Below are 27,662 nucleotides of genomic sequence, written 5' to 3'. Positions count from 1 at the left end.
AAAGACACTGCAGCAACAACAGGATTTAGAGAGCACTATACCCAAACACCAGCATCAGATACAATGTCCACAACACTGGTACTGGTTGACCCTAGTCCAAGTGGACCAGTCGATTGACCCTAGGGGGACCATTCCAAGGCTGCCCGTTTACAGGAATTCAAGGCCAAAGTGGTTTGTTAGGTTTGGGCCCCTCAACCATCAGGATTCTTTCCACCCATTCACGGGTCACCACACACGACAAACATGTGGGTGGATGTTTAGATCCCATAAGAGGGAAACTAAAACAACAAAACCTTCCCTGTGAGGTCCCCTCATCACTGAAGCTGAGGTATGGAGACTATCATCATTACACAGACACTGAAATAGAGGTATGGAGACTATTAGTATCAATACACGAACACTGACGCTGGTGTATGGAGACTAATGTCATCACTACACAGACAATAAAGCTGGTGTATGGAGACTAATGTCATCACTACATAGACAATAAAGCTGGTGTATGGAGACCAATGTCATCACTACACAGACAATAAAGCTGGTGTATGGAGACCAATTTCATCACTACACAGACAATAAAGCTGGTGTATGGAGACTAATGTCATCACTATACAGGCAATAAAGCTGGTGTATGGAGACTAATGTCATCATTACACAGACAATAAAGCTGGTGTATGGAGACTAATGCCATCACTACACAGACAATAAAGCTGGTGTATGGAGACTAATGCCATCACTATATAGACAATAAAGCTGGTGTATGGAGACTAATGCCATCACTACATAGACAATAAAGCTGGTGTTGTGCTGCCCATTTCGAGTGAAAATACACATTGTCGTGTTTGGGATGATAAGAACAATGGTCACGCCATAACTAGTTCATAACTAGGTGTCGTGTTGGAATAAAAACATACAGTGTCTTAACCAGGTGTTGTGTTGGGATAGAAACGTACAGTATCTTAACTAGGTGTCGTGTTGGGATATAAACGTACAGTACGTTTCTATCCCAACACGACAACTAGTTAAAATATTGTACGTTTTTACCCCCAACAAGACACCTAATTAAGATATTGTACGTATGTCCCCTAACAAGACAGTTAAGATATTGTACGTTGATATTCCAACACGACACCTAGTTAAAATACTGTATGTTTCTATTCCAACACGACACCTAGTTAAGATACTGTACGTTTCTATCCCAACACCACACCAAGTTAAGATACTGTACGTTTCTATCCCAACACGACACCTAGTTAAGACACTGTACGTTTCTATCCCAACACGACACCTAGTTAAGACACTGTACGTTTCTATCCCAACACGACACCTAGTTAAGATACTGTACGTTCTAATCCCAACACGACACCTAGTTAAGATACTGTACCTTTCTATCCCAACACGACACCTAGTTGTGATACTGTACCTTTCTATTCCAACACGACACCTAGTTGTGATACTGTACGTTTCTACCCCCAACACGACACCTAGTTATGATACTGTACGTTTCTATCCCAACACGACACCTAGTTATGATACTGTACGTTTCTACCCCCAACACGACACCTAGTTATGATACTGTACGTTTCTATCCCAACACGACACCTAGTTAAGATACTGTACGTTTGTATCCCAACACGACACCTAGTTATGATACTGTACCTTTCTATCCCAACACGACACCTAGTTATGATACTGTACCTTTCTATCCCAACACGACACCTAGATATGATACTGTACGTTTCTATTCCAACACGACACCTAGTTATGATACTGTACCTTTCTATCCCAACACGACATCTAGATATGATACTGTACGTTTCTACCCCTAACACGACACCTAGTTAAGACACTGTACGTTTCTACCCCCAACACGACACCTAGTTATGATACTGTACGTTTCTATCCCAACACGACACCTATTTAAGATACTGTACGTTTGTATCCCAACACGACACCTATTTAAGATACTGTACGTTTGTATCCCAACACGACACCTAGATATGATACTGTACGTTTCTATCCCAACACGACACCTAGATATGATACTGTACGTTTCTATTCCAACACGACACCTAGTTAAGATACTGTACGTTTCTATTCCAACACGACACCTAGTTATGATACTGTACGTTTCTAGTCCAACACGACACCTAGTTATGATACTGTACGTTTCTATCCCAACACGACACCTTGTTAAGATATTGTACGTTTCTACCCCCAACACGACACCTAATTAAGATATTGTACGTATGTCTCCTAACAAGACAGTTAAGATATTGTACGTTTATATCCCAACACGACACCTAGTTAAGATATTGTACGTTTGTATTCCAATGTCCAACATGACCAACAGTTTAAATTCTTATAGGTAGGAAACAGTTTATTTTTTAAATGTTTGATCCCACATTTAGTAGGATTTAACGGACGAAATGCAAAGTTTGACATAAGACTTTATGACGCTCTATATTCGTAGTGAACAATTTGGCGATACCAACTCCTGCACAGTTACCATGCCGTGTGAGCCAAGATAACACCCCGTGTTTTAGGTCAGCTAATGGTTGCTATAGCAAATAGATGATCACAGCACGTGAGTTGCAATTTTACTGAAATACGTAGCTGTCACGTGAACATCCATTAGGTTCTTTTATATTCCGAACTTCGAATTGTTGCGTAGAACCGCCGGCGAATGGCTTATTTTTCTTCCTACTTCCTGTTCAACTTTTATCACTATTTAAGCTGCATCCCCTCGCTACAAGTGTACCTGCCACAAAGATAAAAAAAAGGTTATTCAGGCCACTGCGCAGCTGTTTTTTGGTGTGTTTTTTTTGTTGTTCTTTTATTTCTCTGTGAATTGTAAGACTTATTTCCCACAAACCCCTGGAGAACGAAGCCAGAATGCACGACAGTTATTCAGTGCGAACTACTGGAAAATATCCAATCTTAAAAATACAACATCGCAAATGCTTAACCCATATTTTACTCGATCTATCTATCTAGTGGCGACATCTTTAAATCTAATAAAATAATAAAATGCAATACGTTCCTCAACCATAAACGGACACAATGCCCATGACTACGCTTTTACAAAGTAAATGTGAGCCTCAAATATCATATTTTTCTTTTTGTTTTAGTCTGTTGACACAAAAAGTGAGCATTTCTTCTCAGAACAACATTCAACACTGAAGATATGATGCGAGATATTCACTCTTCCATATAAGCATTTCACACGAACTAGAGACTGATCAACTGCATTTGCCAGTTTGGGTCTACAACAATGTGTTAAAAGCTTTGAAACATGCTTACAGTACAATACACGGTACTCAGGTAAAACCAGAGCAACTGTATCGCAGATTCGATATATGTGGATGAACGCGGTGTTCACTAGCCTATGGACGATTAAAAACAATCAACACTAACATACAGGTTTACTTTAAAACATTACTGTCACACAATTTCATTTGTTTCTCAACCCAACAAGCCCAGAAACCATCACTAAGATACAAAAACAGTAAGTGACCAACCCACCAAACTGTTCATCTTTCTTGTTTTAATCAAAATAAAACTACAATTATATTATCGCTAACATCAGTTTAAATCTAAATCCACTCTGTGTGTTTCTAGGCAGTGCACGATGTCATCGCACGGTCGTAATAACCAGAAATAATTAAACCATAAATCATAATTCTAATATAAAAGTTATCATTAACACTTGAAATTAGCTTGTTTACATCTGGTGTTCCTTTTAAAACTTAAGCGTAGGGTTACACAGTAATTACCAAACAATTTTTGTCTGTTTATTTTTTAATTTCGCGTAACCATTTTGTTTGGTTTGTTTCGAATTTCGCGAAAAGCTACACAAGGGCTACCTGCGCTAGCCATCCCTAATTTAGCACTTTAAGACTAGACGGAAGACAGCTAGTCATCACCAACTCTTAAGCTACTCTTTTACCAACGAATAGTTGGATTGACTGCACTTTATAACCCACCCCCACGGCTGAAAGGGCGAGCATGTTTGGTGTGGCGGGGATTAGAACCCGCAAATCTCGGATTAATACTCAAGTACCTTAACCACCTGGCCATGCTGGCCCAACCATTTTTTACCCAAGTATTTTAGGACTACAAAACGACACACTGATGAAACTACACAAATTAGGTTTGAACACCACTGGATTGCGCATTATTTGATAAATGTTAAGAAAAAAAATTGAGCAATTAACTTTTACATGTAATAAAACAATGTTAATTTATTGGATTATCTGCTGTATTCCACCGCAGGGAATCGAACCCTAGACGACAGTGTTTAAATCTGTAGACTAACTGGTGTCAAGGTACAAACAGTACTTAAATTTTAGTTACCTACTTTGTGATATTTTTACTGGACTTACTTTAACTCTGTAGTAAATATGCAAATATCTGTTGTGTAAATGACTTCCATTCATGACGTCACAGTAAATGTAAAGTGGTAGATATCATCCAATGAACGTAACTTTTTACAATATATCTCCACTATTCACAGACAAGGAGTTTTGCATTTGAAACTTTAATAGCATGTTATGCAAAACGTTGACCTAAAGGCCACATTCAGTTATAGCCATATTTAATTTATAACTTCTAAATAAGAAGTGAGGGGCGTGAATGAACCATCTATCAACACCTGCCACCACCTACTGGCTACACTCACCGAATAGCAAAACTGACTTTCGTTTTTACAACGATTTTATAAACGGGTTCACACTTTAAAGAGCAGAACTTGATCTTGATTCATTTGTTGTAGAATTTCGTGCAAAGTTATTCGAGGGCTATCTGCGATAGTTGACTCTATTATGAAGTGGTACAGAAGAAAGAAGGTACTTATTTAACACCGCTAACTCTTTAGATAATCTTTATCAACGAACTCTGGTATTGAACATCACATTATAACGCCTCCACGACTGAAAGAGTACGTTCAGTGAAAGGATTCGAACCCGCGACCTACATATTGCGAATCGAATGCAGTAACCACTAGGCCACGCCCGACCATGTGATGTCGATCCTTGTGTGTTTCCTTATAGCAACTGAGCTATCTGCTAAGTCCAGCGAGAGGAACCAAACTCTTGATTTTAGCATTGTATATCCGTAGACTTACCACTGTACCAACGGAAGACTTCAATACGCAGCCCAGCACGCTAACCACTAAACGATACCCAGCCTATAAACCATGTGGAGCAACACCAATAGCAAATTTGAACTAAGAAATTAAATGTGACATCATGCGCATTTTCATTTAATAATTTACCATTATTTGTATTTGAAAAAACGCCTGTGCCACCAGTTACAATTTAATTAGTTGAGAAATTTCAGAAAGTAGAAATAAGATTTTAATTCTACTCCACAGTTTGGAAGTAAAAAAATATTGGGACTCTTTAATTTTTTCAATAAAATTGTCACCAGCCGAACTGACATGCATAGTGCGAACTTTCTTCAAATTCATCGTCTACCGTATGCAGCCACGTATATGATATTTCTTATTTACACTTATCTGGTTTACAGAGTTCTTAAAGTTCGAAGGAAATGTTCAGAAATGTTACCATATGCATGGTTTCAGGTAAAGGGTTAACAATGGATTCAAAAATATTAATCACCCCACCTCGCTCCAGTTGCCTGTTCTGGATTATTCCACGTTAGCGTTACATACGATTTGCCATGTAGAAATGGGCTATAAACTTAATATTTACAGCTAGCAGAACAGGCGATGCTTGAAGGATATAACCCTCTCAGTTATTTTATAATGTATTAATTAAAACTGAAATAAGTTTCATAAGTATAATGGGAATAAAGGCGCTATTCTGACATGAAGAGTTCTCTGTCTTAACACATTTTTTGAGAAGTATTATTTATTTTACAACAAAGTTAGTTATGTCCTATCCTTTCTTTAGGTTACTCTCATCAACAGTATTGGTTATTATATTTATTGTAACCAATTTTAACCTTTATTGCTATAAAAATCATCTCACATTGTTAACTTATTTTATGTAATTAAGACTAACCTAACTTTGACTATAGTTTGGTGATTTTTACTTCACCTAACTTTTACTACAGTGTGGTAGGTCTACTTGAACATCGAGCTAAATCACTGTTACTAATTTTAGTTTAATATTAGATTTAGAATAACTTAGAACTCATATGATGGCCGAACATAGTGATATTATTGGGTTTACGGCCGAAAACATCAGCAGCAGCGAGGTTGCTCAACTGATAAAATAATGTATTCTAATCATTACAGTTATATAATTTATCCATTACATTAAATTAGCTAATTATATGTATAAATGTTAAGTTATGATATTTGTAGGCAGCTTGTTTTGACTAAAAAGTAATATTAATTTCTTAAAACATAAATTGCATTTTTGTATCTTGATACATTTAGCAGTCTTTGTTCTTGAACATTTTATTTAGAACCTTATGTTTTAATTGTTATCCCACAAACAAGACATACAAAAGAGGAATTTATACCATTTTTTTTTCAACCTCAGTAGCCGATATCGTTTTTATACCACTAAAATTATTTTCTCTACTTCACCAATAAAGCCATAAGATCGAAATTTAAGTAGGTGGTCCTAAGAGGGTTAATAGGAACCAAGTTTGTCTTCAGAATACAGCCCAAATAATTCCCCCGGCGACGCAATGAGTCAGGGGACACGGGAAACAGAGTTCCCAAAAAGTACCAGAACGCACAAATTATATTCCTTACGACGTTCATCCAGATTTTATGTACACTATTATTTGAGATAATCTTTCGTCAACATTACGAGTACGACTTACCAAATATTAGAATACGGAAAAAAAAAATGGAAGTACAAAGAGTTGACGTGTTCCTTTCTTATCAAGCACAAAGCTTCACAAAGGGCTATCTATGCACCACACACCAAGGGTATCGAAACGTGGTTTCTAGCACTTGAAGTCCGCAGACATATCACTGTGCCAATGGGAGTCAAATACAAACAGATGGAAGTTTAAGTACAAAAGCACATTAATGAATTGCAAAAATATTATTACAAAGATTTTAAGAAGCCAAACCAAGTGTTTGCTTGTTTCTAATTTCGCGCAAACCTACACTAAGGCTATTTGCGCTAACCGTCTCTAATCAATCAGTGTAAAATAAGACGAAGGCAGTTAGTCAACATCACCCACCGCCAACTCGTAGGCTACCTTTTTTAAGCAACGAATAATTGGACTGACTGACATATTATAACACTCCCGTAGCATGTTTGGTGATGACGGTTCGAACACATAAACAGCAGACTACGAGTAGAGGACCCAAACTATCAGGACCCTAAAAAAATAATGTTCCTACCAGTCACACCTAACCGTAACACCACTACAGTCTAAACCTATTACTACTATTATTTCACTTCGTATAACTGCAGGACTTTCTTATATTATCTAAACAACTGGGGAAGTTTAAACATTATTGGTTAGCTGGGGAAATCAGTAGATTATGATGGAAATGACTGAGTAATGAGCAACAAATAATTTTGTTTGGCGCTCGGCAATCTTCCAACACAGCAATAGGAACTACCTAGTATCAGTGGCTGACGTTCAGGTTTAGAGTGCCACGTTCGGAGAAAGTTTCTATAACAAAGTTTCAAATTAGAAAGTACGATATCTGTTGAAGACGTAGAATGACGTTTTCAATTATCCAGATGCACTGCATGAAACATTAGCTTCACTGGCATGTGACCAATTCACAAATTCCACAGTGCATAAGGCTATACGAATTAGGCTAAAGCAAAGTTGGTATATCTATATATCTTTATAGGAAGCTGTCTACATGGCAACAAAAATTTGATCACTAAATTAATGCTGCAGATAAACATTCGAAATAACCATCCAAGAATTATGGGAACGTCAAATCAAATAGCGAAGAATATTCACCTGTCTCTAAGAAGATGTTGAAAATCTCGAAAGCATTTTGATTGCACAGCAGTTTATTGAAAACAAAAAAAAGTAAACTAGAGGGCGGAAGGTGTAATTAAAACTGCATGTCACCAAGAGTTCCAGACTATTTACGAAGGAGAAAATAAAATCACAAATTTTGTCAGAAAAAAATTAAGCTTCTAGAAACCTAGAAAACGAGAACATTACATCAAAGAACGTGATTAACTGACTGATGATAAACCACGGAAACAGTTTGTTTATTTTTTGAATTTCGCACAAAGCTACTCGAGGGCTACGGAAACAGAAGCCTAAGGTGCTAACTACTACAGATCAACGTCAGCAAATAGATAGTTAGGGTTAACGGTTTACTAGAAAAACAAATTAGTAGTATATGTTTCTGAAGGAAGATTCGTACATTTTTACTGTTGAGTATTCGAACATGAATTTCAGTCATTCATACTACAAGTCTTTGAGAACAAAATATCAATAAAATTGCTATTACCTGGACTATCATGTTGGTTTTGTGACTCCATTTTAGCTACATGACGTACCCAGACTAAGGATGAAGAAACGGGAACAGGCAGACGAGAACTTCAACTCGTTTAATTGGTTGCCAAGGCAATTAGCACGTGAGCCAGCAGCTAAACTCACACTATCCGATCTCGATGTGTATAGTTAAAAATACCGTGTTCAACTGGTTACTCGTTGTCGATAGTAAAATTATATATTTCACATAAACGTTTCCACATTCCTCTTAATTTGTGTATATTGACACAAACGTTAGGACTATTGGCATTTAATGATTCACTATCTTGTACACTTAACCAGGCCTTTTATTTTATTATATATATATATATATATATATATATACATACATACACACAAGTATAGGGTAGCGCCAGCAACGACGGACTGCAGAATTTGTCGAACAAGACACTCGTGACCTACATATATCCAGATTACGCCCAAACACAGCATCGTTTCAACTGTTACGAAACAGCTAAAATAAGAACAATATTATGTTATAAAATGTTTTATACTTGAAAATATTTTAAATCATGGTACATAATATCTGCACACAAGTGGAATATATATAAATACATACATTTTATTAGTATTTATTAATACCTGAAATAATTATGACGTAATTGCAGTTAATTTTAGAGAAAAAAATATGGTTGCTGGTAGTAGTCCCAAGATTTCAAGTAACGAAAAATAAAACTAACAAATATTTTCTATTGTCTTGAAAAGTGAAACCAAGACCTACAAAAATACAAACAGCCCATCTGCCAGAACTAAAATGCGTTTGTTTGTTTTAGAACAAAGCCATATTTCGCTATCTGCTGTGTCCAACACGGGGTACCGGACCCCTGATTTTAGCTTTGTAAGTCCTTAAACTTAATGTTGTTCTACCGGGGACAACTGAGGCAGGAAACCCTACAATATGTTGTCTGACACTTGTTCTACAGCTGTCGTTGTCCTATGTAATCTGGTATTGAAAACAAAGAAACTGAGTCCTACAGTTTAAAATGGCATTAGTTTCAGCAAAAGGAAAGTTAAACGTTCCTCTCATTCAAATCATATGAAGTTTGTTTTTTTTTAATTTCGCGCAAAGCTTCCCGAAGGCTATCTGTGTTAGCCGTCCCTACCTTAATGTAAGACTAGAGGTAAGGCAGCTAGTCATTACCACCAACCGCCAACTCTTGAGCTACTCATTTACCGACGAATAGCGGAATTGATAAACACATTATAACGCCCCTACGGCATGTTTGGTGTGACGGGGATTCGAATCTGCGACCCTCAGATTACAAACCGAGAGCCCTAACCACATTGCCATACCAGATCACATTAAGAAAGAGTGAATACAGTGGCTGGATCGTTAAGTTCAGTAAATGAGAGAAAAAAAATTATTTTCTTTATTAATCAAAACATTTTGCTTTCTTTCACATATTTAATTAAAGTCTCGAACTTCTATGAAGGTGTCACCAGGATTTTTACAAACCTAGGACTCAATAACATAGGTAGTTTAACTAAGCCACGAGTCAGTAGCAGTCAGTACATCATGAACTAGTTAGTAGCAATTCCTTTCATCGTGAATTAATGTCAGTCAATAAACACATCGAGAATTAGTCAGCATAAAGTCCAAAAGGAAAGTTTAAATTGTATTGAAGAAATACATCATTTACTAAAAAAGTTGTAGATATAAGGTTATAACATCACATTAGGCAATTTTTGGCCCTCACTATTGTATAAACCTGGCTGGCTCACCAGAAGTCAGGTTTTTATAGGGACAACATTCTTTACAGTAGGTGTATGTGACTTGTTTCAACAACAAACGGATAGTACACAAACTACTTGTTTTAAAATAAAGTGTATATATATATATATATATTCAAAACAAGTCAAACATATGTTAAACTATTCTTGAAACATAGTTGAATCTAGAGCTTTATGTGGTTCTCTTTTTTTTTTTTTCGTTAAAAATCTACACAGGCGGGTTCAGTTACTTTAGAACCCCACTGACAAAACTGGTCATTTCTTCTCTATCTCTGTTATTGCAATACAAGTTATGAAACTTACTTTAAAAAACAAACACTACAGCTGTTGGTTGTCACAGTTTTATTCAAAGCTTTAAATAATTGTTTCCGCTTCGTTAAGTCCACATAGGCGGGTTAAATTACCTTAGAACACCCTTTGAAAAGAGAAATTATTCTTTTATATCTCTGTTATTACGATATAAGCCTAGTACAATAATCAAACTACACACACAACGTGTGCTCGTGCAGAGTTACGTAACAAAACTTGTCAAAACTATCGCTTTTAAAACAACTTCTAACATTTTTGTTATAACTAAATAATCGTTAAATATAAAATCACCAAACAAAAATAAATTATAACTATTAAACTGAACTGTGTTGTATATCCAAAAACAGTACTAGTTTTTATTTTCCATGACCATCAACATACAAATGAGATTCATAAGGTTCCTCCTGGCAACGGCAGGGGCAAAACAAAACAAGTTGTGCAGTATACACACATACACATAATATATAAAGGATTAGGATAGAGTTTGTTAGTGAGTGTATTATAAATAATTATTGACTGTGTGTACGTGTTTTTTGGTTTTTTTCTCGCCAGAGGTGAAACTGAAGAGAGAAACTGTGACGTATAGGCCTAACAAAATTCTTGCTCAGGTGTGTCTTCTGCTAGAAACTGCAGTTCTTTCTATTCAAGGCTCATCAGCATAGCCTCGGTAAGCAAACCAAACAAATGTCGTTAGATCTCCTATAATGACAAAGTGTATGTAATATCTATGGGTCCCGAGTTCGTTTTAATTCATCTGTATGGATAATTTCATATTTCGTCACATTCATTATTATTATTATTCATAACATTATTTACATTCCTAAATTTATTTAGTTTACTAACAGTGAAGTCAACTTAACTCAAAACCTCAGATAATTACGCAGTCCATTGGTCAATTAATGAGTAACAAGACCACGGTTCGGTCAGTTTGTTTTTCTCAGTGGCTTAGTATGCTTAGTGCTGTAAACTGTAAGTTTGTGTTTACGATGAAGTAAAAAACATACGAATTAAGCAAGTAACTAGTATTTCCCTTCAGGTATTGTAATATTCGTGAAGTTAGGCCTATTCTGAGTCGTATAAAAACATGGAAATTGTACAAATTGCAGTTGGAGAAATAAAACGCTTTCCCCATCAAATTACGTAGAGTGGACTTTGGATACATTTTTAAACCGTATGATTCACAATAAGTTCCTTAACAAGACAGTCTGTTCCACGGATATTAAGTTTTAAAACTGTAATGTTTAAATATACTTTACTAAAACTACGCTTCGTCTTCTTAAAAAAACCATAACTATAATGAAGTAGCTTTCTAGTGAGGTCCAAACTTAAACATTCATTTCTATTCTTAACAACGAATATACGAGTCGACTATCTCGTGGCAAATGTAACGGTCTATTGAAACGAAATGAAATATAAACACTTTTTATAAAGTTTGTCACGGTGTTATTGTAACACAATCTCTATAATTATCCTCCCAAATCTAACATACTGACATAATACAAGTTCATTGAAACATCACTGAAGACTATACGAGTCATGGTGTTATTGTAACACAATCTCTATAGTTATCCTCCCAAATCTAACATACTGACATAATACAAGTTCATTGAAACATCACTGAAGACTATACGAGTCATGGTGTTATTGTAACACAATCTCTATAGTTATCCTCCCAAATCTAACATACTGACATAATACAAGTTCATTGAAACATCACTGAAGACTATACGAGTCATGGTGTTATTGTAACACAATCTCTATAGTTATCCTCCCAAATCTAACATACTGACATAATACAAGTTCATTGAAACATCACTGAAGACTATACGAGTCATGGTGTTATTGTAACACAATCTCTATAGTTATCCTCCCAAATCTAACATACTGACATAATACAAGTTCATTGAAACATCACTGAAGACTATACGAGTCACGGTGTTATTGTAACACAATCTCTATAGTTATCCTCCCAAATCTAACATACTGACATAATACAAGTTCATTGAAACATCACTGAAGACTATACGAGTCATGGTGTTATTGTAACACAATCTCTATAGTTATCCTCCCAAATCTATCATACCGACATAATACAAGTTCACTGAAACATCACTGAAGAAATCCTTGCTGAGCGATTCATCTAGGAAAATTCATTGCAGAATGACGAACACAAACAGGTTTCCTTGGTCTGAATCTGTTTGCACAATGATGAATGGATTGGTCTGAAACTGTTAGCACAATGATGAATGGAATAAAGAATGACGAAGAAGGTAAACTTCAAGACATTGGAAGTGGTAACAGTGATGATGTAGAAACAAAGGGTGTGTGTTTTCTTATAGCAAAGCCACATCGAGCTATCAGCTGAGCCCACCGAGGGAAATCGAACCCCTAATTTTAGCGTTGTAAATCCGTAGACGTAGGAACAAAGAATCGAGACACTGCGAAACAGAACAATAAAACTGGTGATATAATTGATACTTGAAACAGTAAAAACATTGTACTGATGCGTTAACCTCCGAAACAATAGTAGTTAGAAATGAAATATTTAACAAACGTACCACTAATCGCTTTTGTTTTGCTCAGATATAAAATAAGAACTAGGCGAGTTCTTGGAGAATAAGAGGAAACTTCACAAGAATGTGTTATCTAAACTGGTTTGTTTCATTGCCAGTTAAACCTTGGGATACATAGATGGCCAAACAGCCACAACCACAACGATGACAACTGTTAACATTAGGGAGAAAGCCACTACAGCCATGGTAAAAACCACAATAAAAGAATTCGCGGATAAAGACTTAACAGATACCTATATTCTATTCTAACTTTACGAGATCCTGTAAAAGCACTGCTAGTAAAATAATACACAGTTGGGCTAGATTCATTGTTAAAGTGACAGGAAATTAAAGACATCTGAAACTTATAGCCTCGTTAGGGTTAACTTATTTTAAGGCCGAACACACTTAGAAAGTAACATTAGAACAAGTGAGGGTACAGTTTTACGTCTATTTGGAGAATAAAGTTAGACCAAACATTATCTGACAATCTACTTAAATATTATTTCGAATATTTCTTACGTGACAGGGGTTTCCTACGAAAATTTTTTTGCCCACAAAAAAAAAAAAAAACTCCTTAAAAGGTATACTACGGTCCATAAATATTTTAGAATTTGGGCCTTCATGCAAAACTATAGGTAGACCACTTTGTGGAAGTTATCTTTTACCAGTTATGATTATACACAGCGTTTCTATTCCTGTCCTAACGACGTCAGTTGTGATTAAAAGTACATTGCCTATATGTATGTATACCCTATATAATGAAAGAGGAAACTGTGGAAATCCCATCAGTACCGCTAGTGACCACCCCTACTAACTGACTATATTTAGACATCAATGGAGCTGCAAAATTTGTGCATTTAAAACACGTTGTTTTTGTTAATATAGGTCGAGCTGCCCTTGTCATCAGCCAGTTAACGATATTACATATTTTTGCTTCTAAACTAGTCGCTCATTAACAAAAACTAATTAATAAGACCAGATCTTTTCAGAGTATAGCTGAACCCAATCGTTAATACTGGAATTTAAAACTGTAAGAATAGATATTAATTCTCAGTAAAAATCTGGGACAAAAAAACGCGTTCCTAAATATGGTTAATATTTTTTAAAACGTGCATTTTCACATACACACATAAAATCAATTAGTATTTACTTCAGTAATGACTTGTGTCAAGAAGAGCATTCTCTCCTGGTTGCTTTTATAATATTAAAATTTATTTAGTGCATTTAAAACTTAGCATGCTCATGAAAAGCATTATAAACAAAAAAAAAAGCTTAAATACTATGTACAAGTCCGACCTTGCTAGAAACGGAGCCACAAAGCCCCTTTAAGCCTAACAAATATCTTTCACTTTCCGATTGTCCTAAAGTTCCAAAGAGAAATGTGGGTATTGATACAGTTCTAAAATCAGCTAAAAAAACATCTTAAATAAAAAAAATGGAAACTAAAATCATGAAATAAGTTGATATTAAATAGATGTTTTAATGTTCATAACATTTCGGGCTGGGAAGATTTGCCACTGTGACTTTAAACTTTGTTATTGATATAACGGCGTGTTAACAATACGGTGTTTCACTTCTAGGTTTCATGTCCCTTGACCATACTGAAACAGCATCATACAAAACTCAATTAACAAAACTACGTCACTACTACAATCTGTTTCTCAATTTAGACATTTGAATTATTACTTGTTTAATTGGAAATTGATCATCGTACAACAAGCGTGGCTTAATAACTACAAACTTCTTGAAAGTTTGTAAAACGAATAACGTCATGTAGATTATGAGTTAATCATATTATTTATACATTTAATTAGCTCGTAAATAATGGTTCAATTATTGAGTTAGTAAGTTTGTTTTTCGGTCGTGTTACTCAACTGATTTCCTTTTCTATTTCTTCCATCTTATCGTTATAATCATTTCATACACTTTCTATAGCGGTAAACACTCAGTATGTAGATTTCCTATCTTCCATGGAACTAGTAAGGGTTCGCAATTCTTTTGTAAAGTTATTACCTCTTTCATCATCTCTCTGTTTTCCTCCCTCTCCTATTCCTCGAACTTAAATTTTCGATTTAAAAAAAAAATTATGTTTCTTTCTTCATTATATTGTTCACTGGCTTCTCTTCAGTTAAATTTTCACTCTTGTTTCGAGCACGTGTTATCTTGAAGGTTAGGTCTAAATTTTGTTTTCACACACACAAAAAAATCCACTTCTAACATCGGTATCATAATAATTTATGCTGTTGCCTGGGTTCCTTTAGATTACTCACTAAAAGACAAAACAAAAAGTAGAGGAGGGGTATAGTCCAATCAATTTAATGATAACTGAATTTTTCGACCAAAAGTCTACAGGTCGGCTGGCATTCACGTCTCTTTGCATCTCGCAATTCTAGTACTTCGACCACACACGAAGTAAATAACTCAATATTCATCAATCCGAAAAAAGATACGACTGAACTCATAATGAACTCACAAACTCAGTATTCAATACACTACGGTAATTTGTAAGAAACACGAATAATTTATCTAAGTTCCTAATGTTTTACATAGCTCAATTGGTTTGTTAAACTTACGTTTATTATTAAGACGCACCCATCTCGTGACTCCGAAACTCCCTCTTGAGGAACAGTAATACAAATATTGAATTTAAACAACTGCCTGCAACACCAGCTCAAAAACACGTGGCCTGTTTATTTACTGTTACATACTTGTTCAGTACTTTCCAAAACATTGGCAATACCTTATGCTTGACTAGCTTAATATTTCATAAAATGTAATATGTAGCTAAAACTAAAGGTGTGTTTAAGTTATTAATATTGCAAATATAACATTATATCATTCCGCAATTTTACATTCCTGACCCTTTTTTATACTAATAGTAGAATTACCTCTTTCGAACGACGTCGAAATAGTGTTGCTCCTCCTAAAATAGCAACCTCTAAAAGTCAAGCTGTGTGAAATATCCTGTACTATAGGCTCTAACTCGGCACTATTATTTACTTACGAAATCATAAACAGCCAACATGGGAATGAAATAGGCCTAATCTCGCTCAAATTACGCAGTTACTCGTTTAATGATTACGCGTGTGGTATGACGTCATATAGAGTGGAGTGCTACCTTGCGGATTTTCTAGTCCAAAGATAGTTTGATTAGTGCACACAATTTTTTTAACAATTATAAAGAAAAGCAATATGTTTTATTTTGTTATGAAGCGTACATATTTTAAACAAACTCATTCTTTAAGTAATAACTGCAACTAATGAAGATTTTACATAACGTTTATTTTAAAGACTTAACAAGTATGACTTTTCGTTTGATAATATCTATTGCGTTTGTGCTGCCATCTTTTAGCAACAAATTAATAAAGTCAAGCAAAAGATAAACTATGCCTTTTGCGTTAAAAGCAATAAATTTATTACAATAGTTAACTTAACAGCTTAAAAAATTAGCACCCTTTTAATTCTCAGTGGAATAAACATATTTAAAAAAGTGTTCTGCCTTTGTTCTTACTATTTATCAGCTTTTCCTCTTTATAAGAAAATTCCTTTTTTATATGAACCTTTTTTTATTACCTCTGCGTAGTTTACTTTTACAGAAAATTATCAAACAAATTGTGAAAATTCTATTCAATGCTTAAATATTTCGTTCCAGTAATTCATATAAAAATCATGGGCAAAATATGATACCTGGTATTGTACCAAAACTGTGTTTTTTTTTTTTTTTACATTTTCGATCAACCATAGCTTTATACTTCAGAAAATGTTTGTGATAACCTTTATCGTTTTAAAGTATCAATACTAACAAATACATAGTAGCTACTTAAAGAATAAAATGTAGCTGTTCTACGGGACACAGGAGATCCTAGCATGGACTCTAAAGAGCGAATTAATGCTGAGTGGCTTGAGGTAATTGGTGTAACTTATGTGTTCAAAGTAAATTTGGAATTCACGTCTACACAAAGCAACTAGGAAGTAACTTAATAAATCTAGGTATTTGATGTTTTAAACCTGAAAAACACCTTATGTGAAGTATGGATTAAACAACCAAGTCAGGAACTCGAAACATCAGGCTTACTTATCTTCAATTTTGAACAGCTACTCAGAAGGAGGATAAATTACCAGCAATACCCACCGCCTACAAGGCAACGTTTAATCGAAAAGATGATTAACTATCAAAGTTACAACCTCATTCCTTCAGCCTAAAGTGCGGTTCATGCTCAGCGGCATCTCGCTATTCGAACTTCGGACACTGTGTTCTGTAGTCGGCCCCACGAGCCCACACCTGGCCCATTTAATGTATCACACTGGTAAATCTGTCTGATTTTTTTTTGTTTGCATTTCATACCAAAACTCTATAAACTACCTCGATTGATAATAGAAAATATCTAGACTCAAACCTTAACGTTACAATGATAGAGTTCTAAAAATAGCCAATGCATGAGTCAATTGGATATACTTTAATATTCTAAGATGTTTCATCCAATCGTAATTTTTGGGTAGCTTTTCTAGCAACTTATAAAATTAACGAAAGATGGATAAAACTGTCAAATCTTATAACAAATAACATCAAAACATGCCACCAAATTCAAGAAGCTTCTAACGTCTGTCAAGATGAAAGGAATTACTTGCTAAATTAAACTGTTTTCTACCTATATGCAACTTGAAGAGTGTCTATTTGTAACTTACCCTTTTTAAGAAACAGAAACAAACGCCCATTTAATAAATGCATAGGCTTAGTAGTAGGTCTTATAAAGCAAAAGATTGGTTTTCGATTCCCGTGGTGGTCATAGCAACCAGAGCCCCTATACAGCTTGATACTCAACAGCAAATAAATAAATATATTTAATAAATAATTATTAGGTATATTTAATTATTTAAGTTAAAAATAACATTAAAAAAGGCAGTTTAACGATAGCTAAATAGAAGTAACATAACTTAATTAAAATAGATTGAGTTGCAAACACGCTGTTAAACGGGATTTGAAATTTAGATTAACTGAAAGACAGTGGCTCCCTCATACTACAAACGTAACTAAAATATAAGGTATCTTAAAAGAAGGTCTTCAGTAAATAGATTAAAGAATGACGCCAGTCCGAGAAGATAAGACATTACAGAGCAGAAGTGAGATCATAACATTTACGACGTTCTGAGGATATCGTCTTCACTGATACACCAGTAGGGACAAGTTTCATAGAGTGTAACTATGGAAGAAATAATTCTTTATGAGTCTACCAACACATATTATAATATAATGAATTAATTACACTATATTGGTTCTAATGGATAATTATAGATTTCGATATTGACTTTACGGTTACGGATTTATTTGCTAGCTGATATATATATATAAGACTAAAACGGTTTTTAATTTAATTGTAGTCCTGTTATTTATTCGACTTGTACCTCAGTCTATGTGTACAAACGAGGACTTCGTAAGGAACGTCTGATTGCCCAAAACTGGACCAGATAGTGAACGTTGGTTGACATTAATTTCAAATTTTAGATAAAATATTTAAACAATAAACCATCCAAATCGCAGTTTAATTTCGATTTCAGTGTAGTCAATACTAAACCAAACGTTTCAGTATTTAACAAAGTAATAGTTATAAAGTATTTGATTTTTCACTTACATAGTTAATTTGAATTTTTATAGCATATTGTTTTTATTTCTTTATTTTTTAATTTGATATAAGGATGGATAGAAATAAACTTACGGAAACAGAGATATTGGTTGGGTAAAGAAAAATACGGAAAAATACATAGATGTTTTTAATGAACCACATTATCATTATTTTGGTAAAATTTAATAATTCACGGCCTGGAGTGCTCGGACATTAGAGTTTCCACTCTTCACTGCGGAAGTTAAACCCTTTTTACAGCTACACGAGAAAAGCTGACGTTTTCCAGGATTTTTACAGTGTCAGTTCATTCTTTCCATGGTTATGGCCTCTCGCTTGTGTGTATTACTTATAGTACTTAATGAAGTAGATCAACACAATAGAATTTCAAACGACTTTAATCCTAAATCCTAATTATGCGTCTTCAATATATTATTGTTTATATATTTCGCGACACGTCTTCTGCATAAATATTACATATTCTCGTGTTACATCAGTTACACTGAATCTGCGATCTAGTGTTGTTTTTTTTAAATTTTGCATATGCTGCACGTTCGTTTACAGTGTTGTCGACTATAATTTGATGTTTCTATTCACTAAAAAAAGTCTTTTACATGACGTAATTCTCGTGACAGTCTAGAAGTTTCATGAAAATTTAGGCATTTGTCGGATAAGATATTCGTAGGAACTGTCCCAATTCTTTATAAGGTTTATTAAATTTAAATTTAGTATTAGCATTTAACTATATTCAAGGTAAACTAACTTGACTTTTATGGAAATGATACTTGGCTGAAATTTGAAGGGTGAAGGTGTGATATTGAGATTAAGTGTACTCTTTATTAGCTAAGTTTAATATTTAAATTTGTACGTTGAATTGATGGTACTACATCTTTTGTGTGTATAATGGTACTACATGTTTTGTGTGTATAATGGTACTACATGTTTTGTGTGCATAATGGTACTACATGTTTTATGAGTACGTTATGACAATACAGTAATAAATTAATTAGGTATAGATAGTTAATAATAGAAGCACGTAATGGTAATATGTAATAAATTAATTAGGTATACATAGTTAATAATAGAAGCACCTTATGGTAATATAATAATAAATTAATTAGGTATAGATGGTTAATTATGGAAGCACGTTATGGTAATATAGAAATAAATTGATTAAGTATAGATAGTTAATTAAGGAAGCACGTCATGGTAATATAATAATAAATTAATTAGGTATAGATAATTAATTATGGAAGCTTGTTATGGTAATATAGGAATAAATTGATTAGGAATAGATAGTTAATTATGGAAGCACGTCATGGTAATATAATAATAAATTAATTAGGTATAGATAGTTAATTATGGAAGCTTGTTATGGTAATATAGGAATAAATTGATTAGGTATAGATAGTTAATTATGGAAGCTCGTTATGGTAATAAAGTAATAAATTGATCAGGTATAGATAGTTAATTATGGAAGCACGTTATGGTAATATAGTAATAAATTGATTAGATATAGACAGTTAATTATGGAATCACGTTATGGTAATATAGTAATAAATTGATTAGCTATAGATAGTTAATTATGGAATCACGTTATGGTAATATAGTAGTAAATTGATAGTTAATTATGGAAGTACTTTATTGAAATATACTAATAAATTGATTAGGTATAGATAGTTAATTATAAAAGCTCGTTATGGTAATATAGGAACAAAAATTGATTAGGTAGAGATAGTTAATTATAGGAAGCCAACGTTATGGTAATATAGGAATAAATTGATTAGGTATAGATAGTTAATTATGGAAGCACGTTATGGTAATATAGTAATAAATTGATTAGGTATAGATAGTTAATTATAAAAGCTCGTTATGGTAATATAGGAATAAATTGATTAGGTAGAGATAGTTAATTATGGAAGCACGTTATGGTAATATAGGAATAAATTGATTAGGTATAGATAGTTAATTATGGAAGCACGTTATGGTAATATAGTAATAAATAATTAGGTATAGATAGTTAATAATAGAAGCAACGTTATGGTAATATAGTAATAAATTGATTACGTATAGATAGTTAATTATTAAAGCTTGTTTTCGTAAGAGAAGGATAAATTGATTAAATATAGATAGTTAATCATGGAAGCACGTTATGGTAATATAGTAATTAATTGATTAGGTATGGATTGTTAATTATGGAAGCACGTTATCGTAATATAGTAATAAAGTGATTAGGTATAGATAGTCAATCATGGAAGAACGTTATGGTAATATAGTAATAAATTAATTAGGTATAGATAGTTAATTATGCAAGCACGTTATGCTAATATAGTAATAAATTGATTAGGTATAGATAGTTAATTATGGTAGCACGTTATGGTAATATAGGAATAAATTGATTAGGTATAGATAGTTAATTATTGAAGAACGTTATGGTAATATAGTAATAAATAAAATAGGTACAGATAGTTAATATATTACTAAATTCTTAAGATATAGATAGTTAATTTATTACTAAATTGATTAGGTATAGAAAGTTAATTATGGAAGCACGTGATGGTAATATAGTAATAAATTAATTAGGTATAGATAGTTAATTATGGAAGCTTGTTATGGTAATATAGGAATAAATTGATTAGGTATAGACAGTTAATTATGGAAGCACGTTATGGTAATATAGTAATAAATTGATTAGGTATAGATAGTTAATTATGGAAGCACGTTATGGTAATATAGTAATAAATTGATTAGGTATAGATAGTTAATTATGGAAGCACGTTATGGTAATATAGTAATAAATTGATTAGGTATAGATAGTTAATTACGGAATCTCGTTATGGTAATATAGGAATAAATTGATAAGGTATAGATAGTTAATTATGGGAGCCAACGTTATGGTAATAAAGTAATAAATTGATTAGGTATAGATAGTTAATTATGGAAGCACGTTATGGTAATATAGTAATAAATTGATTAGGTATAGATAGTTAATTATGGAATCACGTTATGGTAATATAGTAATAAATTGATAGTTAATTATGGAAGCTCGTTATGGTAATATAGTAATAAATTGATTAGGTATAGAGAGTTAATTATGGAAGTACGTTATGGAAATATAGTAATAAATTGATTAGGTATAGATAGTTAATCATGGAAGCACGTTTTGGTAAAATAGTAATAAATTGATTAGGTATAGATAGTTAATTATAAAAGTTCGTTTGGTAATATAGGAATAAATTGATTAGGTAGAGATAGTTAATTATGGAAGCACGTTATGGTAATATAGGAATAAATTGATTAGGTATAGATAGTTAATAATAAAAGCACGTTATGGTAATATATTAATAAATTAATTAGGTATAGATAGTTAATAATAGAAGCACGTTATGGTAATATAGTAATAAATTAATTAAGTATAGATAGTTATTTATGGAAGCACGTTATGGTAATATAGTAATAAATTAATTAGGTATAGATAGTTAATTATGGAAGCACGTCATGGTAATATAGTAATAAATTAATTAGGTATAGATAGTTAATTATGGAAGCACGTTATGGTAATATAGTAATAAATTGATTAGGTATAGATAGTTAATTATGGTAGCACGTTATGGTAATATAGGAATAAATTGATTAGGTATAGATAGTTAATTATTGTAGCACGTTATGGTAATATAGTAATAAATTGATTAGGTACAGATAGTTAATTTATTACTAAATTGATTAGATATAGATAGTTAATTTATTACTAAATTGATTAGGTATAGATAGTTAATTATGGAAGCACGTTATGGATAATATAGTAATAAATTGATTAGATATAGATAGTTAATTATGGAAGCACGTTATGGTAAATTAGTAATAAATTAATTAGGTATAGATAGTTCATTATGGAAGTACGTTATGGTAATATAGGAATAAATTGATTAGGTATAGATAGTTAATTATGGAAGCACGTTATGGTAATATAGTAATAAATAATTAGGTATAGATAGTTAATAAAAGAAGCACGTTATGGTAATATAGTAATAAATTGATTACGTATAGATAGTTAATTTTGGAAGCTTGTTTTCGTAAGAGAGTAATAAATTGATTAGGTATAGATAGTTAATAATAGAAGCACGTTATGGTAATATAGTAATAAATTAATTAGGTATAGATAGTTAATCATGGAAGCACGTTATGGTAATATAGTAATAAATTGATTAGGTATAGATAGTTAATTATGGAAGCACGTTATGGTAAAATAGTAATAAATTAATTAGGTACAGATAGTTAATTTATTACTAAATTGTTAAGATATAGATGGTTAATTTATTACTAAATTGATTAGGTATAGATAGTTAATTATGGAAGCACGTTATGGTAATATAGTAATAAATTGATTAGGTATAGATAGTTAATTAAGGAAGCACGTTATGGTAATATAGTAATAAATTAATTAGGTATAGATAGTTAATTATGGAAGCTTGTTATGGTAATATAGGAATAAATTGATTAAATATAGATAGTTAATCATGGAAGCACGTTATGGTAATATAGTAATAAATTGATTAGGTATAGATAGTTAATTATGGAAGCACGTTATGGTAATATAGTAATAAATTAATTAGGTATAGATAGTTAATTATGGAAGCTCGTTATGGTAATATAGGAATAAATTGATTAGGTATAGATAGTTAATTATGGAAGCTCGTTATGGTAATATAGTAATAAATTGATTAGGTATAGATAGTTAATTATGGAATCACGTTATGTTAATATAGTAACAAACTAATAAATTGATAGTTAATTATGGAAGCAACGTTATGGTAATATAGTAATAAATTGATTAGGTATAGATAGTTAATTATGGAAGCACTTTATTGGAAATATACTAATAAATTGATTAGGTATAGATAGTTAATCATGGAAGCACGTTATGGTAATATAGTAATAAATTGATTAGGTATAGATAGTTAATTATAAAAGTTCGTTATGGTAATATAGGAATAAATTGATTAGGTATAGATAGTTAATTATGGAAGCACGTTATGGTAATATAGGAATAAATTGATTAAATATAGATAGTTAATAATGGAAGCACGTTATGGTAATATAGTAATAAATTGATTAGGTATAGATAGTTAATTATGGAAGCACGTTATGGTAATATAGTAATAAATTGATTAGGTATAGATAGTTAATCATGGAAGCTAACGTTATGGTAATATAGTAATAAATTAATTAGGTATAGATAGTTAATTATGGAAGCACGTTATGGTAATATAGTAATAAATTGATTAGGTATAGATAGTTAATTATGGAAGCACGTTATGGTAATATAGTAATAAATTGATTAGGTATAGATAGTTAATTATGGAAGCACGTTATGGTAATATAGTAATAAATTGATTATAAACAGATAGTTAATTTATTACTAAATTGTTTAGATATAGATAGTTAATTTATTACTAAATTGATTAGGTATAGATAGTTAATTATGGAAGAACGTTATGGTAATATAGTAATAAATTAATTAGGTATAGATAGTTAATAATAGAATCACGTTATGGTAATATAGTAATAAATTGATTAGGTACAGATAGTTAATTTATTACTAAATTGTTTAGATATAGATAGTTAATTTATTACTAAATTGATTAGGTATAGATAGTTAATTATGGAAGCTTCTTTTGGTAAGAGAGGAATAAATTGATTAAATATAGATAGTTAATCATGGAAGCACGTTATGGTAATATAGTAATAAATTGATTAGGTATAGATAGTTAATTATGGAAGCACGTTATGGTAATATAGTAATAAATTGATTAGGTATAGATAGTTAATCATGGAAGCACGTTATGGTAATATAGTAATAAATTAATTAGGTATAGATAGTTAATTATGGAAGCACGTTATGGTAATATAGTAATAAATTGATTAGGTATAGATAGTTAATCATGGAAACACGTTTTGGTAATATAGTAATAAATTGATTAGGTATAGATAAATAATTATGGAAGCACGTTATGGTAAAATAGTAATAAATTAATTAGGTATAGATAGTTAATTATGGAAGCTCGTTATGGTAATATAGGAATAACTTGATTAGGTATAGATAGTTAATTATTGTAGCACGTTATGGTAATATAGTAATAAATTGATTAGGTATAGATAGTTAATTATGGAAGTACGTTATTGAAATATACTAATAAATTGATTAGGTATAGATAGTTAATCATGGAAGCACGTTTTGGTAATATAGTAATAAATTGATTAGGTATAGATAGTTAATTATGGAAGCACGTTATGGTAATATAGTAATAAATTAATTAGGTATAGATAGTTAATAATAGAAGCACGTTATGGTAATATAGTAATAAATTGATTAGGTATAGATAGTTAATCATGGAAGCACGTTATGGTAATATAGTAATAAATTAATTAGGTATAGATAATTAATCATTGAAGCAAGTTATGGTAATATAGGAATAAATTGATTAGGTATAGATAGTTAATTATGGAAGCACGTTATGGTAATATAGTAATAAATTGATTAGGTATAGATAGTTAATTATGGAAGTACGTTATTGAAATATACTAATAAATTAATTAGGTATAGATAGTTAATCATGGAAGCACGTTTTGGTCATATATTGTAAAAAATTGATTAGGTATAGATAGTTAATTATGGAAGCACGTTATGGTAATATAAAAATAAATTGATTAGGTATAGATAGTTAATAATAGAAGCACGTTATGGTAATATAGTAATAAATTGATTAGGTATAGATAGTTAATTATGGAAGCACGTTATGGTAATATAGTAATAAATTGATTAGGTATAGATAGTTAATTATGGAAGCACGTTATGGTAATATAGTAATAAATTGATTAGGTATAGATAGTTAATTAATGAAGCACGTTATGTAGTATAGTAATAAATTGATTAGTTATAGATAGTTAATTATTGAAGCACGTAACATTGATATTGTAATAAATTGATTAGGTATAGATAGTTAATTATGGAAGCACGTTATGGTAATATAGTAATAAATTGATTAGGTATAGATAGTTAATTACGGAATCTCGTTATGGTAATATAGAAATAAATTGATTAGGTATAGATAGTTAATTTATTACTAAATTGATCAGGTACAGATAGTTAATTATGGACGCACGTTATGGTAATATAGTAATAAATAATTAGGTATAGATAGTTAATAATAGAAGCACGTTATGGTAATATAGTAATAAATTGATTACGTATAGATAGTTAATTATGGAAGTTTGTTTTCGTAAGAGAGGGATAAATTGATTAAATATAGATAGTTAATCATGGAAGCACGTTATGGTAATATAGTAATAAATTAATTAGGTATAGATAGTTAATAATGGAAGCACGTTATGGTAATATAGTAATAAATTGATTAGGTATAGATAGTTAATTATGGAAACACGTTATGGTAATATAGTAATAAATTGATTAGGTATAGATAGTTAATTATGGAAGCACGTTATGGTAATATAGTAATAAATTGATTAGGTATAGATAGTTAACAATAGAAGCACGTTATGGTAATATAAAAATAAATTGATTACGTATAGATAGTTAATTATGGAAGCTTCTTTTCGTAAGAGAGGAATAAATTGATTAAATATAGATAGTTAATCATGGAAGCACGTTATGGTAATATAGTAATAAATTGATTAGGTATAGATAGTTAATTATGGAAGCACGTTATGGTAATATAGTAATAAATTGATTAGGTATAGATAGTTAATTATGGAAGCACGTTATAGTAATATAGTAATAAATTAATTAGATATAGATAGTTAATTATGGAAGCACGTTATGGTAATATAGTAATAAATTGATTAGGTATAGATAATTAATCATGGAAGCACGTTATGGTAATATAGTAATAAATTGATTAGGTATAGATAGTTAATTATGGAAACACGTTATGGTAATATAGTAATAAATTGATTAGGTATAGATAGTTAATTATGGAAGCTCGTTATGGTAATATAGGAATAAATTGATTAGGTATAGATAGTTAATTATGGAAGCACGTTATGGTAATATAGTAATAAATTGATTAGGTATAGATAGTTAATTATGGAAGCACGTTATGGAAATATAGTAATAAATTAATTAGGTATAGATAGTTAATCATGGAAGCACGTTATGGTAATATAGTAATAAATTGATTAGGTATAGATAGTTAATTATGGAAGCACGTTATGGTAATATAGTAATAAATTAATTAGGTACAGATAGTTAATTTATTATTAAATTGTTTAGATATAGATAGTTAATTTATTACTAAATTGATTAGGTATAGATAGTTAATTATGGAAGCACGTTATGGTAATATATTAATAAATTGATTAGGTATAGATAGTTAATTATGGAAGCACGTTATGGTAATATAGTAATAAATTGATTAGGTATAGATAGTTAATTATGGAAGCACGTTATGGTAATATAGTAATAAATTGATTAGGTATAGATAGTTAATTATGGAAGCACGTTATGGTAATATAGTAATAAATTGATTAGTATAGATAGTTAATTATGGAAGCACGTTATGGTAATATAGTAATAAATTGATTAGGTATAGATAGTTAATTATGGAAGCACGTTATGGTAATATAGGAATAAATTGATTAGGTATAGATAGTTAATTATGGAAGCACGTTATGGTAATATAGTAATAAATTGATTAGGTATAGATAGTTAATTATGGAAGCACGTTATGGTAATATAGTAATAAATTGATTAGGTATAGATAGTTAATTATGGAAGCACGTTATGGTAATATAGTAATAAATTGATAGTTAATTATAGAAGCACGTTATGGTAATATAGTAATAAATTGATTAGGTATAGATAGTTAATTATGGAAGCACGTTATGGTAATATAGTAATAAATTGATTAGGTATAGATAGTTAATTATGGAAGCACGTTATGGTAATATAGTAATAAATTGATTAGGTATA

General features: G+C 31.6%; 1 protein-coding gene across 5 annotated transcripts in view; it reads right to left on the bottom strand.

The window, feature by feature from the left end:
* LOC143230005 (hypoxia-inducible factor 1-alpha-like) overlaps positions 1 to 16,163 on the bottom strand; it is a 176,416-nt gene extending 160,253 nt beyond the window's left edge. The window contains exon 1 of one of the 5 annotated variants that reach the window (XM_076462946.1): positions 15,944 to 16,163. The gene's annotated coding sequence lies outside the window, so the exon portion shown is untranslated. Of the gene's footprint in view, positions 1 to 8,416; positions 8,742 to 15,628; positions 15,866 to 15,943 lie in introns of those variants that run through there. The other 4 variants (XM_076462945.1, XM_076462947.1, XM_076462949.1 and 1 more) reach the window with 4 other exon arrangements.
* Positions 16,164 to 27,662: the final 11,499 nt, after the last annotated feature.

Source organism: Tachypleus tridentatus, chromosome 10, assembly GCF_004210375.1.
Source record: "Tachypleus tridentatus isolate NWPU-2018 chromosome 10, ASM421037v1, whole genome shotgun sequence".
NCBI lineage: Eukaryota > Metazoa > Arthropoda > Merostomata > Xiphosura > Limulidae > Tachypleus > Tachypleus tridentatus.
This window is presented reverse-complemented; position numbering and strand designations above follow the sequence as displayed.